Source organism: Lepidochelys kempii, chromosome 2 (genome assembly GCF_965140265.1).
Source record: "Lepidochelys kempii isolate rLepKem1 chromosome 2, rLepKem1.hap2, whole genome shotgun sequence".
In the NCBI taxonomy this organism is placed as follows: domain Eukaryota; kingdom Metazoa; phylum Chordata; order Testudines; family Cheloniidae; genus Lepidochelys; species Lepidochelys kempii.
In genome coordinates, this window is record NC_133257.1 from 33928789 (window position 1) to 33944920 (window position 16132).

Sequence of the window (16132 nt, forward strand, 5' to 3'; positions counted from 1 at the left end):
TCACAGTGACAGGCCTAGGAGCCAAGGGTTCAAATCTCACCTATTCTTCAAAGTGCTGCTTATATTTCCGTGCACTTCACAGCCCTTCTTAGTACGCAAGGCCCAATTTAGGAGGTGGCCAGGTATCAGTATGAGCTTCCCCGCTCCATTTTATAAATACAGAGACAGAGCTATTGCACAAACTCATTTCTGGCAGGGCTGGAAATAGAAGTCGAACTGTCTAAATAACAGAATCAAGTCTCTTCCACTCAGTCATATTGCCATTCACATGGAACGTGCCAAATCTATGTGCTTGGTTAGCTCATGTGTAAGCACAGCTCTAACCACCAAACTACACTCCCCTCCCACAGCCATGAATAGAACCCAGAAATCCTGAACCCCAACAATGCGCTACAGTCTTGCAAAAAGACCACTATGATTATGAATTAATTGTATTTAATTTGGTAAGCTGCTAACTTGAATACTCATTAACAGGTCTCTGGAATGGGTGTCAGGAATCCTATAAGGGCTAGGGGAAGAGTAGCTGGATGCTTCTCACTCTCCTCTCTCAAAGAGGGCCAATTGAAATCTGGAGGGAATCTGGACAGGATCTGTGAGGACTTTTCCTTCTACAGCTCTTGAATTTCAGCTTTCACAAATGCCGGCTGAGTGGTTCCTCAAAAATGTCTGTGTGACATGGGGAGGAGGCCCTGTCCTGTTCCTGGTCATGCAGGCTCACACAAGTGCTCATAACAGCAGCAGAACAGAAAGAAAGAAACGCCACGTCCTCTGATCCCAGGGCTGTAGGCCTAGATAAGGAGCTTCAAGTTTGGGAACATATTTTTGTTACATCTTGAGGTTTGTTATCTGTCTGTCTGTGGCCACGTGATAGAGTCCTCCCTAGAAATGAGGATCTGATTGGCTGGCCTTACGTTTTCTTCTTGCTGAACTGCTTCTTCAGCTAACAGTATGTTATCAGCATAATGGTTAGAAAGAAAAAAAAAATGTCAATTTCTTGCCCTGCTGCTCTGTAGATGTGGTGGCTGCTGTTGGAACGGACCCTGTTTTGGCTGAGAGAAAAAAAAGCCGGGTAATTCCTGCTGCCAGCTGTGTTAAAGGGCTGCCAAGAGAGCTGCAGAGTGTCTAGAGACCGGCCTTAACCCTGACCCAGGATCCAAACACCACTGAACTTTGGGGGAAGTTCAGATACAGTCTGGAACTTTACAGCTCCGGCTCATCTCTATATAATCGTCTCTATAGTCTTCCCTTTTAAAGAAACCCCCTGAATGGTGGACCCTCCAGTCTGTGAATAAATTAAAGAATCCTGCTTGGTAGCATGATTTGCCGCAGATTTGGATCAGGGTAACGTTCCATAAATATTCCTGCCACCTTCGTCTTCATGATGGTGAAAGTCATGAACCATTTTGCACGGCATGCAGAAATTTGCCTTTCCCCTCTCCTCACAGCTGGGAATTCATGGAAGGACTTACTTCAGCTGGAACAGAAGCACTTACTGTCTAGCTTCCTTTTCATGTTTATTCCAAATGTAATAATGGTTAAAAATCCCTCTGCAAACATTTGCACTAATGTTAACAGCATCCAGTGTAGGAGAAAATAATCCTGGATAACACGGTAATAGATTTACAGTAGGATGAGAAAACTCATTACCAAATACATTATACTGTAACGGGGAAGATGGGAATTGCAGAGGGTTCACTGTATATTAAAACAATGGCATTCTGATAAGCTTTGAGAAATTATTTGGGCCAGGTTTAGAACAGAAAACTAAAATGCAAATAGTGTAAAAGCATGAAGAATGAAGTCCTGACCTTACTGAAGTCAGTGGCAAAATTCCTAGTGACTTCCATGGGGCTAAGATTTCACTCCTTGTCTATCTTTCATGTCTTGCTCTGATACAGGGGCCACTGGTTTTCTTTCAACAGATACATTCATAACTAATGTAAGCAGGCTCCCCAAATTTAGAACACACAGAGCTGAAATCACACCTTCCCCTTAATGCAGAGGACTTTGAGCCAGCACAGAAAAGGAACCACAGAACCATATGTCCCTGGCCTATGTCCAGTTAGGGCCATGCTCTCCAGTTCTCTCCTCCAACAGCATGGCTCCCTTGGCTCTGGTACATGCACTCCATGTTCTCCTCCAAGAGGTGCTGCAGGCGTAAAGGCGAGTTAATGCTAGTTCCATCAGCAATGACACCAATGTAGATTTTTTCTGGAAAAAGTATTCTCTGTAGAGTGGAGCATGCTGTGTCCAGCAGCTAATCCCTGTCCCTGGAATACCACCTTTAGTCTCTCAGAACCCTGTGGATCTCATACTCAGGGTCTTCCACTGAGTCTGGAAGAAAGAGGGAACGTGATGAAGGAGACATGGTTTCCTTTTCCAGTTTATGGGCCTTTTCTGAAACACTTTGCTGCTTAGGGTCATCAACAATACGTGGTTTGCAAAAACAAAAGAAAAACTAATATACAGCTTGCCTGGGGTACCTCAGAGGGGACAGAAAGTATTGAGACAATATTCCTTCAAGAGATTTCATGTATCAGCAGTGAAGGGGTTAGCACGCCTTAAAGTTCTAACTAATGGGCATGCATATTACTGCCACCTAATGGGCAGTATGCATAAATATTAGTGAGTATGCAAACTACTGCTTTCATTAGGATTCATGATCACATTCTCTCTCTTTTTGTTTGTTTGTTTGTTTTTTGTTTAGCCAAGAAAGAAGACACAAATGGTTTTAAACCCAATACTAGTGAGCAGTAGAAATAGAGATTCTTGTTTAGCTGACATGGCTGTAGCCATAAGAATTTTGGTCCTAATTTCTAGCCCTGGTGTTGAATGTGTGTGGTTTAGCTGATGACCATGACATTTACATTTATGTACTGCATTCACAGATTCAATGAAATCAAAACTAGCAGCTGTTACTCATAAAGAAGCTCAGTGCAACATGGCTATTGTTATAGAAATGAGGCAGAGCCACAGTCCTACATCCAAATACCTAGAACTGTAAGAATATCTGGATGTGATTCTGAACTTTGCTACTCAGGGCATCTATGATTCTGAAGTGTAACAGTGAGCTCCAAGGGCTTTGAATGTTTTCTTTTTATGTAACAGTCCTATTATCTTGAAACAGTGTTTTATGTATTTCCGATTACATTGTAAATGGTTCTGAGTGATTACAAAATGGATTGTCTGGATGAGGTTTTACTTGGCAGTATAAAATAGTTTTATTATTACACACTATCTAGTTTTGGTGTATAGTAAAATTGAAACAGACTGTAGGAGAAGGGTCCAGGAAAGTGAAGCCAATTATAAAAGCTAGATGTTTATACAAAGATCCAAGTGAAGGACTGAATTGAAATATTAGTGACCTGTATCATCTTTAACTTTTAGCTCTGTCAAGATGTTGTCACATTAATAATGTCACAGGGACTCTTTTATTCTATATTTGTAAACTGTGTGGCACAATGGGACCCTGAACTTACTGGAATACAAATAATAAAGGCATCCTCATTATCACTGAGAGATCATTAGAAATGTTGTGAAGATTCAAAAAACAAACATGTAGCATCTAAATAATTGGTTGAGTGAGTTTTGATGATTCGCCTTCTTGCTTACCTAGGAACAGTAGGAAGATGGTTGATGACAGCAAAGCTGTGAACCTATTTCTTTGTTCAGTGGGAAGATGCTCACATTTAGAATGATATTTGGAATAGATTTCACTAAAGAGCTGACAGCTGGATGCCCATAGTCTCCTCTTTCTGCAGCAACACATAGCCAGTGACTATCATAGATCTCAAGTAGGTTTATACAGCTGTTACCCAACAAATCTCCTTATTTCTTATGGTGAGTAATGGTCTGATTGCTATTTTAGAAGCCAATCTGCTGTACATTTAATTAGAATATATTGATGTTTTATGGAGTCATGTCTCAATTTAAGTTTATTTACGGATGATTATCTTCCACCTTTTCTTGCTGTGCACAGATCTGGTAAATGAGAGACTGGAATCAATCTTTTTATTTTTCCTGATAAAACCAGATGTTTTCCAACGGTTACATGCCACGTGTGTGTGTGTGTGTGTGTGAGTGTGTGAGTGAGAGAGAGAGAGAGAATCTATATCTTTGTGAAACTCTGTATTGATGTTCACAATAGTAACAGGAACCACACATTGGTATCAATGAGGGGAGGAAAAGACCATTAGCAGTGGGAGACCAGATATGGTATTGAAGCCTAAAAGCTCCGGCTCTCTAGCATGGGATTCCATGTGATGCAAGGTGAATTCCACAGAATAACAGGAGTTCCAGGTAAAATTTTAAGGCTTCTGGACCAATTGTTAAAGTGGGTTGAAATTTGGGGGGAAATTCTCATCCCCAACAGTCATGGGAAAGGGGAAGATGTTGAGAGAGTGCTGTTCTCCTGAGCCAGGGAGAGGAGGAGGTGACCTCTCCTTCCTTCTCCTGCACTTCAGCCACTGCTCACAGGATTCCCCTGGTACAGTCCTGAGGTACATAAGAGGTTTGTGTGCCTCTCCAATTATATTTTGAGTTTGCAGAACTTACATGAATTCATAGACCTTACTAAAAGGCAAGAAGGAAGGCAGGAAGGAATGAAAACTGCCAAACCAGATTTCTCCTAGTTAAAAGAAAGTCTGTGCTAAGAGTTGGGCATAGATGAAAACGTCCACTCTCTTACAAGCTTAATGGAGAGCCCACAGAGCCCAGACACAGGGCCATTAGCACCTTTCAGCATAATACAAATTTCTGTGCCTTTTTGAACCATCATATAGAATTTAATTGAGATGAGAGCTTTTTAAACCTATTGGAGGGTTGTCATTTTCTATTAAACTCTACCAGTTCTATGGAATCCTACTGGTTTCATCCTTATTAAATTCTGTAGCCTTTTCCCTACAAGAATTGGGTGCTTGATATTCTGATTGTGTAGCTCAGCAAACGTCAGGTCTATACTTCCTGATTGCGCAGGGATTTTCCAATCCATCAGCCTATACCCGTTGATGTAAGTGTGCACTTGCTTATTTTATACAAATCTGCAAATCTGACCCAGCAAGTCCAGCAGGTAGAATAAGCTGAATTCACTATATTGATTTCAGCACTTTGAGATTTATATGCATGTTTCTCATTCTAATAGTTATAAATTATATTTGGCTGTATAATTACAATGAAATTCTCTTAACTCATCAATTGTCACAGACTTAGGAAATAGACTCCACAAAAAAAAAAATGTTGTTTCTATGGTACTGTGTGTTATAACACTGGGCAAAGAGTTACACACACAGTTTTCATTAAATGTAAATGAAGCCAGGTCTGGAACTTAGAGGCTAATATAAAAATGTAGAATTTTTGAGAATGAGAAGAAAAAGTACTGTGATTGCCACTAGTATTTAACTTTTTTTATCGTTCTGTGGAAAGCTGAAATTACTAGTTTACTGCCATAGTCATTTCTGGAAGTGTTTAGTTTATTTGTGCCTTAAATTTATAAAGTGATTCCAGCAGAGGTGTATTGAATTTGATACCATTTTCAAATATTTCTCATAGAACTGATGTAAACATTAACATGTATCTAGGATGTTCGACATTAAACGATTTGTGCTTCAAATTGTTGTATCAAAAATTGAGAACCATTAATATGTGCAGGCTTTACAGGACACCAACAAATATTACTATCCACCAATTTTAAGAAACTATAATTAAGGTGTGTTATGTATAAATTCATGAAATTATGTATGCACATAAATACTGTATGTGAGAATAAATAATCCTTTGCCTAAATGTTCATTGCTGATAATCTGAAGTAGTTCAGCAAACTACCTATGTACCTCCAGGGATTGAACAGAGGCAAGAATTTTACAATCTATGCAGCCTCTACCCATTGCCATATTAGGTGCTAACAGACAAGAAGATCAGTCTTCAATGCTAAGTGAAATTCAAGCAAGTGTTGAGTGAGAAAGAGACTTGCTTACCATAAAATTAAACTGGTGAGCATTATGCAAGGACAAGGAGCATGAGTGAGCAGGGCTCTTTATTAAAGGCCTCTTTCTCTCATGTACTGTAAATAGAAAGTTTTTTCCTGGGCATTAGATTCTGGAGCCTACCAACCAACCCGCACTTACTGAGCAGAGGAGAGCTCAGTTGCCTACAAATACTTTGGCTGCTGTGATATTTCCTAGCTTGTTTAGGGCTTTGCCACAGGGAAGCGGAAACATGGTGTGCTGTCCCAGGAGCAGACTATGAATCACATTGTGACTCTGAATCACACTCTGTTCCCCCATTTCCTATGTGAAAAAAAAGTTATCTGTACCAACACTATGCCTGGCAAAGATAACTTCCCCTGATATGCCAGCTCTGCTGTCCTGCCTGACACATTTGGGTTGGCAGGGGACACAACCCCAAAATATTTCGACGCTTTTCAGATCATTGTGGACCAGTGGGGATGTCACACATCTGCATGGCTCCATAGTAAGGATAAGAACTCCATCTCTGGCAACCCAGTGGCATTAGTGAACTGAATTTGTTCGTGTACTGTGGTGAATGGTATGAACCAACATTACTTTTGCTTTGAAAATTACAAATGATTAATCATAGAAACACATTCAAGAGTGAACTATAGGCTGTAACTATGGCATGGAGATGGGGCTGTGTCTGGTTGGGGTGCATTCTGTTCACACATTCCTACATTACACTAGCGTTCCAGTATTTGTACGATGGGACTTGTGCAATTAAGCTTCTTTCATATTTATACTTCAGCAAGTACTCAAAACTGAGGCTGTAGTCTGCTGGTGATCATCACCACTTATTATTGGTATTGTGGTAATGTCTAGGGGCTCCAGCTGAGTTTGGGGTCCTGTTGAGCAAGGCACTGTACAAATGTACAGGAAGACAAATCTTTGTCCGAAGGAGGTTGCAGTCTAAATAGTCAAAACAGGCAAAAGGGTAGCAGAAAGGGAGCATTATTCTCTCCATTCTATAGACGGGGATCTCAAGCACAGATTATTTCAGAGCCTGATCCAAAGTCCATTGAAGACAATGGAAAAACTCCCATTGGCTTCAGTAGAGTTTGGATCAGGCCCAAAGTGACTTGCCCATCACATAGGAAGACTGTGGCAGAGCCAGGAATGGAACCCAAATCTGAATCTTAGTACAGTGCCTTACTTACAGGCTAGCCTCCTTTGGCTATGTCTAAGCTATGAGCTAGGCATGTGAATCCCCTGCTCGTGTACACAAAGTCATGTTTGCTCTCATTGAGCTAGCACAAGTATAAGTAGCCACAGTAGCACAGGTAGTGGCCGTGGAGGCACTGCTGATCTGTGCTGAGCACAAACCTACCTGAAACCACGTGAGGAGTATGTACTCGGCACAGCTCAGCCGAACCTTGCTCTCACGACCTCTGCTACCGTGCCTACTATGTACACTCATGCGAGCTTGACGACAGCTAGCATGAGTGTGTGTACACGAGCAGGGAAATCAAACCCCTAGCTCAGAGTGTAAGCATAGCCTCTGAAAGTGTTTGCAAACATCCCTTTGGATGTCAACAAGGCACTTAGATGCCATGGTAATCGGCCTGGCATAAGAACCGGAACAGAATAAAAACAGCAGCAGCAAAAACTGGTGATGCTATGTTAGCAAGTACAACATAAACTACCATCAACCAAAAGTTACATATGGTAGTCCAATCAATGCTAAAATTCTCCCTGGTTCAACTGAAGTTTAGATATAAGTTAATAATGTTGTATGGCAGCCAAAACAACATACGCACCTTGGGACTGCATATTTCACAGGCCTCACATAGTGAAGCAAGGAGGCGATTTCATCTGGACTAACCTGGTAGTAAGCACTACATTCAGCAGCAAGCATCTGCAGGATCAGGACCTAAGGTATTCAATATTCATTTATGTGGAATTCATTCCAGAATAAGTCACTTTCAAAAAACTATTCTTGCCATATATTTTGAATATCTTTGCCAAAGGGAACTGGTTCTTTGTTGTAGTGGATAAATACTGTGTGAAATAAAACAACTGTTCTTCTTATTTATTCAGGGTGAGATGTTAGGCATGTTGCCTCATCTACACTTAATGCCTCCCACTTCATCGTACACTAGTGATGGGTCATACTTGCAGCCAACTGTATAATCAGAGATGAGCTGTGTTTATATAATTAAGTGGTTTGGAACGTCAGATGAAGAAAAATACAGTTGGCGCTCTAGCAGAATTTGTAAAGGTTAATATTAAACTGGAAATTTCTTTAAACCATAAATTCACTAATGGCAGGATAAATATGAACATGTTGTTCTGGTTTCGTTTTTTAATAAATGGCTCCCATACGGGACCATTTCATCACGTCTGACATGATTCTCAATTATGCTGCTCATTGATTTTATTACACTTTAATGATAAATAAATAAGAGATGCAATATTCTAATAAAGGTCATTGAAACTAGCCCTTTTAGCGTTTCATATGCTGCTTGTAATAACCGCAGTTAATCATAATTTAGAAATAGCAAGTAGTCTCCCAGTTTTCTAGGTATTAGCCCAAAAGCAAGGAGGCTTTCTGGGTGTATTTCCCTTCTCCAATACAGGGCCTAAATAATTGGGTACCTACCGAAGATGTCCAAATTCCTTCGAGACTTACACAGAAAAGATAAGATTGAATCATCAAACTGGTACAGACCAATACTCCATCTAGTTCAATGGCCTGTCCTTGGACGTGCCAGATGCTTTGAGAGGAAGTGAAACTCAACCTACCCAAACCCATAAAGTATCCAATTATTATACCATAGGGTGAACCAAGCTGGGGATCTGCTCATATCCTGAAACAAGAGGATTGATATTCCCTCATAACTTTATCCTGGCTAGCGTTACTAGAGATGCTGTTAAGACACTGAAGTCTAATGCTTAAATAAAAAGCACAAAGGGTCATATTACAATACCTTTACTCGCTTTGAGTAGTACTTTTACCCATGAATACTGACTTCAGTGGGGTACTCTTTGGTGTGAGTAAAGTTATCATGATCTGACCCCAATGCATTGGATCAATAACATTCTGCAGCAGAAAGTTTTACCCATTAGTCTTGTGTATTGTATAAAACAGTATCCTTTTATCCACTTAATATTTGTTATGTTTTCAGTGCATTGAGAGTTCTCTTCTTGTATTACATACAAGAGAGTAAATAAAGGCTCCTTATTGTCTTCTCCATGGCAATTTTTGGGGGCAAAATACTTTTGGTGTCAAATTTACCAGATTTGTTCTTAGTCTAAAGATGGTTTTATTGTGGTTTTACTGTGGAAATTTTGGTTTTGAACTTTGAAACTCTGAATTTTGGACTGAAATAAATAAAAAATGACCAAACAGAGCAATTTATCTGGGCCTTAAAAAAATGGATTGTTTTGCGTGATTTTTTTTCTTTCATAACAAAAGTTTTACTTAGTTCAAACTTACTATGGATTTAAGTTAGTTCTCCATGAGGACAAGTGCCTTTAATATATTGGAAGTCATCTGGCTCAGAAATAACAAAGCAATATGTGTTTGAAAATCACATATTGCAAATGCAGCTGTGTTTATTGCAGTGATTACTTATTAAAATAAACACAAAGTGATTATTTGTACATGTGATCCCATATACATATGAAAATATTCAGACAAATGCACTCAGTGGGTTTATTTAAATCTCACATTAGAGATACAAATCAAACGTGTGATGAAGCACCACTCTTTTTTTTGGTAAACTAATTGTAATTCTACATTAATGCAATAGTATGAGGGTGATTTTAAACATACATAATGCCAAGGACTTAGTTCTTCCTAGGAGCAAGTGCCATTGATACATCTGAAGACACTAGGCTTAGAAATAACAAAGTTATGAATGGTTCCATTCCGAAGTGTATTGATTTAAATTTGCAGTGGCATGGATATTCAAGCACACTTCATGCATTTATTTAAATCTTAACATAAAGATGTAGCCACACTGGGCCAGATGCTCAGCTGGTGTATACCATGCTCCACTAAAGGCAAGGTAGTGACATAATTTACATTGGCTGAAGTAGCGAGTCCATTTATTTGAATAGGTAAATGTCAGTTGTTCATTTTTTTCTCATAGAATATCATTTGGAAAACTACATTATTGTAGACTAGGGTTACATTTTTAAATGCACAAAAGTGAGGTAATTTGAAGTGATGGTTCTCTCAACAGTATTACACATATTTATTAAGGTATTAGAGCGAATAGCAATGCAAAATAATACATGGCTTGAGTACCTTAAGAATAATCTAATATCATGAAAGAATAACTCACACAATCCAACAAGGCTTACTTTTATTATTACCTTAATAAAGACTTTGAACTCTGGGTATATTACAGTCAATAGAAGTCAAAAGTAAATAGAGTTTCTATAGCCAAACCTCTCCCAAAGCAGGAGTTTGGCTATAGTTAGAGTTACTGATTGATTGGAGTAGTTCTTTTTCTGAAATCCTGGAACTCAAAACCACAAACACTTAGGTAATGTTTCATAATCAACCATTCCTTTCTAGTACTATGCACACTATATATCCCAGTCGTCCTTTCTTAGAGTCTAATGTGCATATTAGGCCATTCATAATTTAGTCCCAACAGCAATAAATACATTGGAGTATAGTTAGTGTGCATCTCCTTCTTGCACTTTAAACTAGGGCCTGATCGTCAAATGCTTTCTTCCTCATATGGAACTTTCCCTGCTTCATCTCCATCCCCTCAATGGACACCCCAGTGAGTCCAGGAGGGGGCGCATAGGAAAGGAGTGAGAACTAATTGTTCTCTGTGATCATCACTTGCTGACCCCACAGATTTCCCATCACTTGCTGACCCCACAACGGATACCTCAGAAGAAGTCAGTGGTGCATGAAGGATCATTAACTGTCTTTATATGCCCTCCATGGAGAATCTGCAGTGGGATGGAATGAATAGCAGGATGCGTTCTGCTCTATGCATCAAGCTGGTCTCTTCCATGTGGATCTGCCACACTGAATAGTCTCATCGCCAGTGAACTCCAAACCTCTTACTCTTGAGGGGATACTTTGCAAAGAAATGCATTGGAAACCTCAGGACACTTTCCTGTCTTTGGCACATGGTAACTGCCATCCCTGCCTTTCTGATATACATATGACCCAGGTTCCATTTCTCAGTTTTAAATTCCTTCCCCAACCCGTACAGTTCTAAAAAAGCTTTGAATACTTCAGCCCATTAAATTCTACAGGTCTCTAAATTTTACCTTTCATGTTCTCCCATCTCACTTTTGAGGTGACCCAGATAAGCAGGGTAGTGATTGTAAGCTTATCATTAATGCATGTTCTTCATTATACTCTCTGAAATTCTGTGTAGTGCCTGGTTAGTGGCAGTAATTTGTTACATTAACCTGCATTCTCATACACAGGCACTGTGTGAATATAACATCATTGGGATACCACAGCAGTCCTTACAATATAATTAGTATGAGTAAACTACAATAAATAGTCCCATGATCAAAGCAAGAGAAAAATCTCTCTTTTTATTTATGTCATCTGCCAGAAGTTATGATCGTTTACTTATGTCCGAAGTTACTGTTTCCATTTTAATATTCCTATTAGTATTTGGATGGTTTCTATGAAGACTATTCAATAAACATTATACAGTAAAAGTTAGATAGTCCTAATGCAAAATCCTCTGGAATTTTTATTAAACCATTATGCTGAACTTCCTGACAGTTTTATTTCTGAGAAAGTTACAACCTTATTATGCATCCAAGTGAGTAATCCCACATTGCTTAAAATTCCTATAACAATTTAGTGAGTAGTACTGAAAGCAGATGCAGATGAATTAATAGAAAGAGTAACCATTCTGGTAATAAAGAGATATTCCAGGAAAGAAGGATATAGCAAAAAAAGAAAAAAAGCTGCATTTATTTTTTAACACACAGGGCAACTTAAATAAAAAGTGTAAAGCGGCAGTGTGCAAACAAGGAAATATTAGAGAAATAAAGAGTGCATAGAGTATCTTGACCTGCTAAAATGATTCTTTCATGCATGTGTTATTTATGTATTTGAAGCTTAATGGAGAATCTTTATGGAGAATGCTGTTAAGTTAAATGTGTGATTAAGTAGTTCTTGAAGAGTATTAAACCCCAAATGGTTGAAGTTTGTTTGCTTTTCTGAATGTGATTTTGTGTGTCGCTTGCTATAAATCCATTCAGATGGTGTTTCGTGTAAGTATCCCTTTAATCAGCTGCTAACTAAGAGCTGCTATTCCTCTTAGTCAATAATAGATACATGGTCCGATCCAAAATTCCCAGAGACAGCAAAACAACTTCAATGGGCATTGGATCAGGCCCATAGTGTTTGACGTGAATAAATCTAATTAATTCTGGTTTTCAGTAATAAAAATAATGGGTGAAATCCTGGCCCTTTTGAAGTCAATGGGAGTTCTGCCAGTGATTTCAGTGGGACCAGGATTGTAGTTAATCAGCAAGCTAAAAGAAATGGGAGAAAGTGGGACGGGAATTAACCTTCAGGGCAGGCTGATTCTTTTTATGACCAAATTACTGTAATGCTAGATTCCTCCTTTCCTAATCTCAGCAAACAGTTCCTAACAATCCAAGGGCTGAGATATGTTCACAAAACTACTGTTGAGTTGTCTTGAATAACAAACATTTTTTAAAAGATGAAGTCTTTTTGTGGCTAATTCCTGAACAGGAAAAACAGCTGTATACATTCAATATGTCGTTGCTGCAATAATTTACCTGGCTGTAGTCAATTTTCACTCCCATAAGGGCCAAGTTCCCCATTTCAAGTTTAGCTCTTCATATAGTTTGTGCAAACAGTTTATTTATTCAGCAATATAAACAGTGCTGCCAACTCTCATGATTTTGCCTTGTATTGCCACAGTTGATGTTTTTCTCAAAGTCCTGTCTCCTGGAGTCAGATGAATATATGATACTCTCTGCTTCCCTTTAAAAATTTTTTTCACCATCAGAATGTGGAGAAGAGCTTGAAAACATGACCCTAAAAAGCCATAAAAATTCAGAAACCAGAAGACAGATTAAAAAGAATACTGCATTTATTTATTTTTTTAACCCTGATTTTAAGCCAGACTTCTGATTTGTGTGTGTTTGTGTGGCCTGACTCTGGATTTTTTGAATACATAGGGTGAGCAATAGTGTATAAACTATACACAGTTTAATGAATGCAGGGAGCAACCAATGAACACCCTGTTCAGCCTGTTCTTGTTTATAGTGACTGTCAAATAAAGATTCTGTGATGTACTGAAGAATTCTTCATTTAAACAACCCTTTCCCCACCCCCTTCATAGGGTTTCGAAGATTTTTTTCCTCACAACAGCTTTTCCATCTTCTCTATTCATTGGACTGTGACCCTCACAACAATTTTAGATGCCTAGTTCCAGCTCTGCTCTCCCAGCAGCTGTAGAAACCTGGTCTCCCAACTTGTCTCTTGGAGGAGGTCAACACAGAAGGAAATTTCTGTTGTGGTAGCATCCCATTATAACTTGTACTGTAACTTCCCTGTGTTAGAACTCATCACCTGAGAATCCTCCCTTTCAGTCAGGAAGTGGAGGAAAGGAAGGAAGTTGGACACCCTATTTAGGGGCCCAATGTTTCAGATGCATCTAATTCCAGTGGCATTTTCATGTGGAACATTTACAACCATTCTGTCAGGGGACAGGTTGGAGAGAAGTAAATGTACTGGTTAAAGAAAGCCAAACAGGAGCAAGAGCCTGGCTAAAAACACAATGGCCCTGGCTCATGTGCTGCATAAGATGTACCTTCAAAATATTTCTGAACATAAAGCTCTGTGTAAAATCATCATGGCCCACTAAAACCATCTTTGGACTAGCTCAAAATCTTTAGCCTCTACAGTGTCCTAGTTGTGACGAGAACAAACTCATTCTGGTAATGGATACCTGGAACCTTCCATTGCAAACACACACACACGAATTGTGCCTCTGTTATTAATCACTTATCAGATTATTCAGTGGTAAAACTATAAATATTTTGACCATTACACTCAAACGCTCTATTAATACCCAAATCAAAGGGGCAACTTGGCAGCTCAGGGAAACATTTTTGTGGGCTGGGATTCTGAGACATCTACTTTACAACTCTGTCAGGCTGAGTGCTCAGCACTTTTCCAGGCTGAAAAATCAGATCTTAATCATTCTTACTCATAAAATATTTAACCTTGAGGTAGCAATCTTTTTCTGTAAACATGTTAAGATCAGTAGGAGATGTATGTGGACAATCAAATTTGTTGCAAATCTTTTCTGAGCTCAGCTGATGTAGCTCATCAGAATGTGTTTAACAGTTATCCATCTCCACAGGAATGTTTATAGATAAGATGAAAGCAGCCCTGCTTATTAATCACACATTGTATGTTTGATTCCTGCTCCCTTCCTCAGTCTCTAAATCAACTACATCTGGTTCTTACAGCTTAGCTGTGCAGCTTACCTTTCACAATGAAACATGCTCACTGCTACGGAAGCAGGTCCAATTTGATTAAAAATGAATTACTGAGTCAAATAGTCGTGACTAAGATCTGGGCATCAGCTAACCATAAATATGATCAGTTATAGAAAAAATCACTGATGGGTGTAAAAGAAACCCCAACGGGTTCAATTATCATGGTTCCATTGACTTCAATGGAGATACATCTATCTATACCAGCTGGATCCAGACCAGTGCATTTTCATGTTAATACTCTATAGAAGACATTAAACAAGATGTTAGTAGAATGCCTATATACGTCAGAAATAAAGTCAGCATTTTCTAGTGTGGCACTGTCTTTGTTGTGTGTTATGGCAGGGCCCAGGTCTAAGCAGCTAGAAAGAACAATCCAGGCCCGACTAAAAATAACAAACAAAACCAAACCAACCAGTCTTTGGGGTTTCCAGTTTATTTAGACGGTCCTTGTTCAAACAGATTACACAGCCAGCAACAACTCTGGCCACGTCCCCTTCATTCAGTTCAACAGGCTGTAAACTGTACACAAACAATATCAAAGCAACAACAACAGACAATAACAATGAAGTGGCCCATGTCTTCAAAAATCCCTGTTCTGGGTTCTGGTCCACAATACCCACCTTTCTCTCTCATTAACATGGCCCAGCTCCTTTTTTAAGCTTATGAGCCTGGCTAGAGTCAGCTGCTTTCCCCACTGAGACTTTGAGATCCTCAGCTGGGATTTAACCCAGTGAAACCACATTGCTGACTGGCTTGGGGCCTGGGACCAAGCAGCATCCCTTCCAGGAGATTTTGAGCAACATATGCACTTCTATACATGTACAGGGCTTGATTTCTCCCCTGTAGTGAGCTCTGTTCAGGGCAGGGGCCATTTTGGAGCCATTTACAGCCCCTGCCTCTCCACCACAGCTGCTCCAGCATCAGCATAACTTAGAGCAATTTAGGGGCTGCTTTCTCTTATTCCAGTTAATTATGGCACCTAAGGGATGGTAGCCCAGCTGAGAATTGGGAGACTAGAACTGCATACTCCACATGCCTCTTTCCCCCTATAATATGCCCCCTCTGCTGGGATCAAGGGGAAGAACTGAGAGCTAAGAACTGAGAGCTCCCTCATGATAGGGAAATTCTCATCTAGGCACTGGACCAGACTTCAGTGCTTTTATACTTCTTGCGAGACATAAAGTGGCTCAAAGAGGGGACAACAACCAAGTCCCTTCTCCCATGCAGACGTAAGAAACTTGCAGTGCTTTAAAGCCCTGATGTACTGTCATTTAGATCCGGTTAGGTGTTGTTGCATATCTATACAATTACAATAGATTCTAAAAAATAAATTAATCTATTAAAGGTTGCACAAGAGATGCACATCTGCAATAGCTGTTAATACTCTGTGGCTATTGTTTGTAACAAACAATTGTTTTGCAACAGCTCATAAAATCATTAGACTGGTCACCTATAAATGTAGCATTCACATGTACTTCATGAATCACTAATATTAATCTCTTATTAACTTCAGCAATTGTCAGTCTTCAATCAAATGTGGTGTTAATTATCAGCATGTCTTCATTTAACATGCGGACAACTCTAAAATAAATTCATTTTTATTTGGGAGGCCTTGAGCGACAGTGAAAGTGTATTGAAGTAATCCA

General features: G+C 39.4%; 1 protein-coding gene across 2 annotated transcripts in view; it reads left to right on the forward strand.

Annotated features, from left to right (window-relative positions):
- The window catches only part of ANGPT1 (angiopoietin 1), a 212699-nt gene that overhangs the window by 89566 nt on the left and 107001 nt on the right, over positions 1 to 16132 (forward strand). The gene's annotated exons all lie outside the window — the stretch shown is intronic.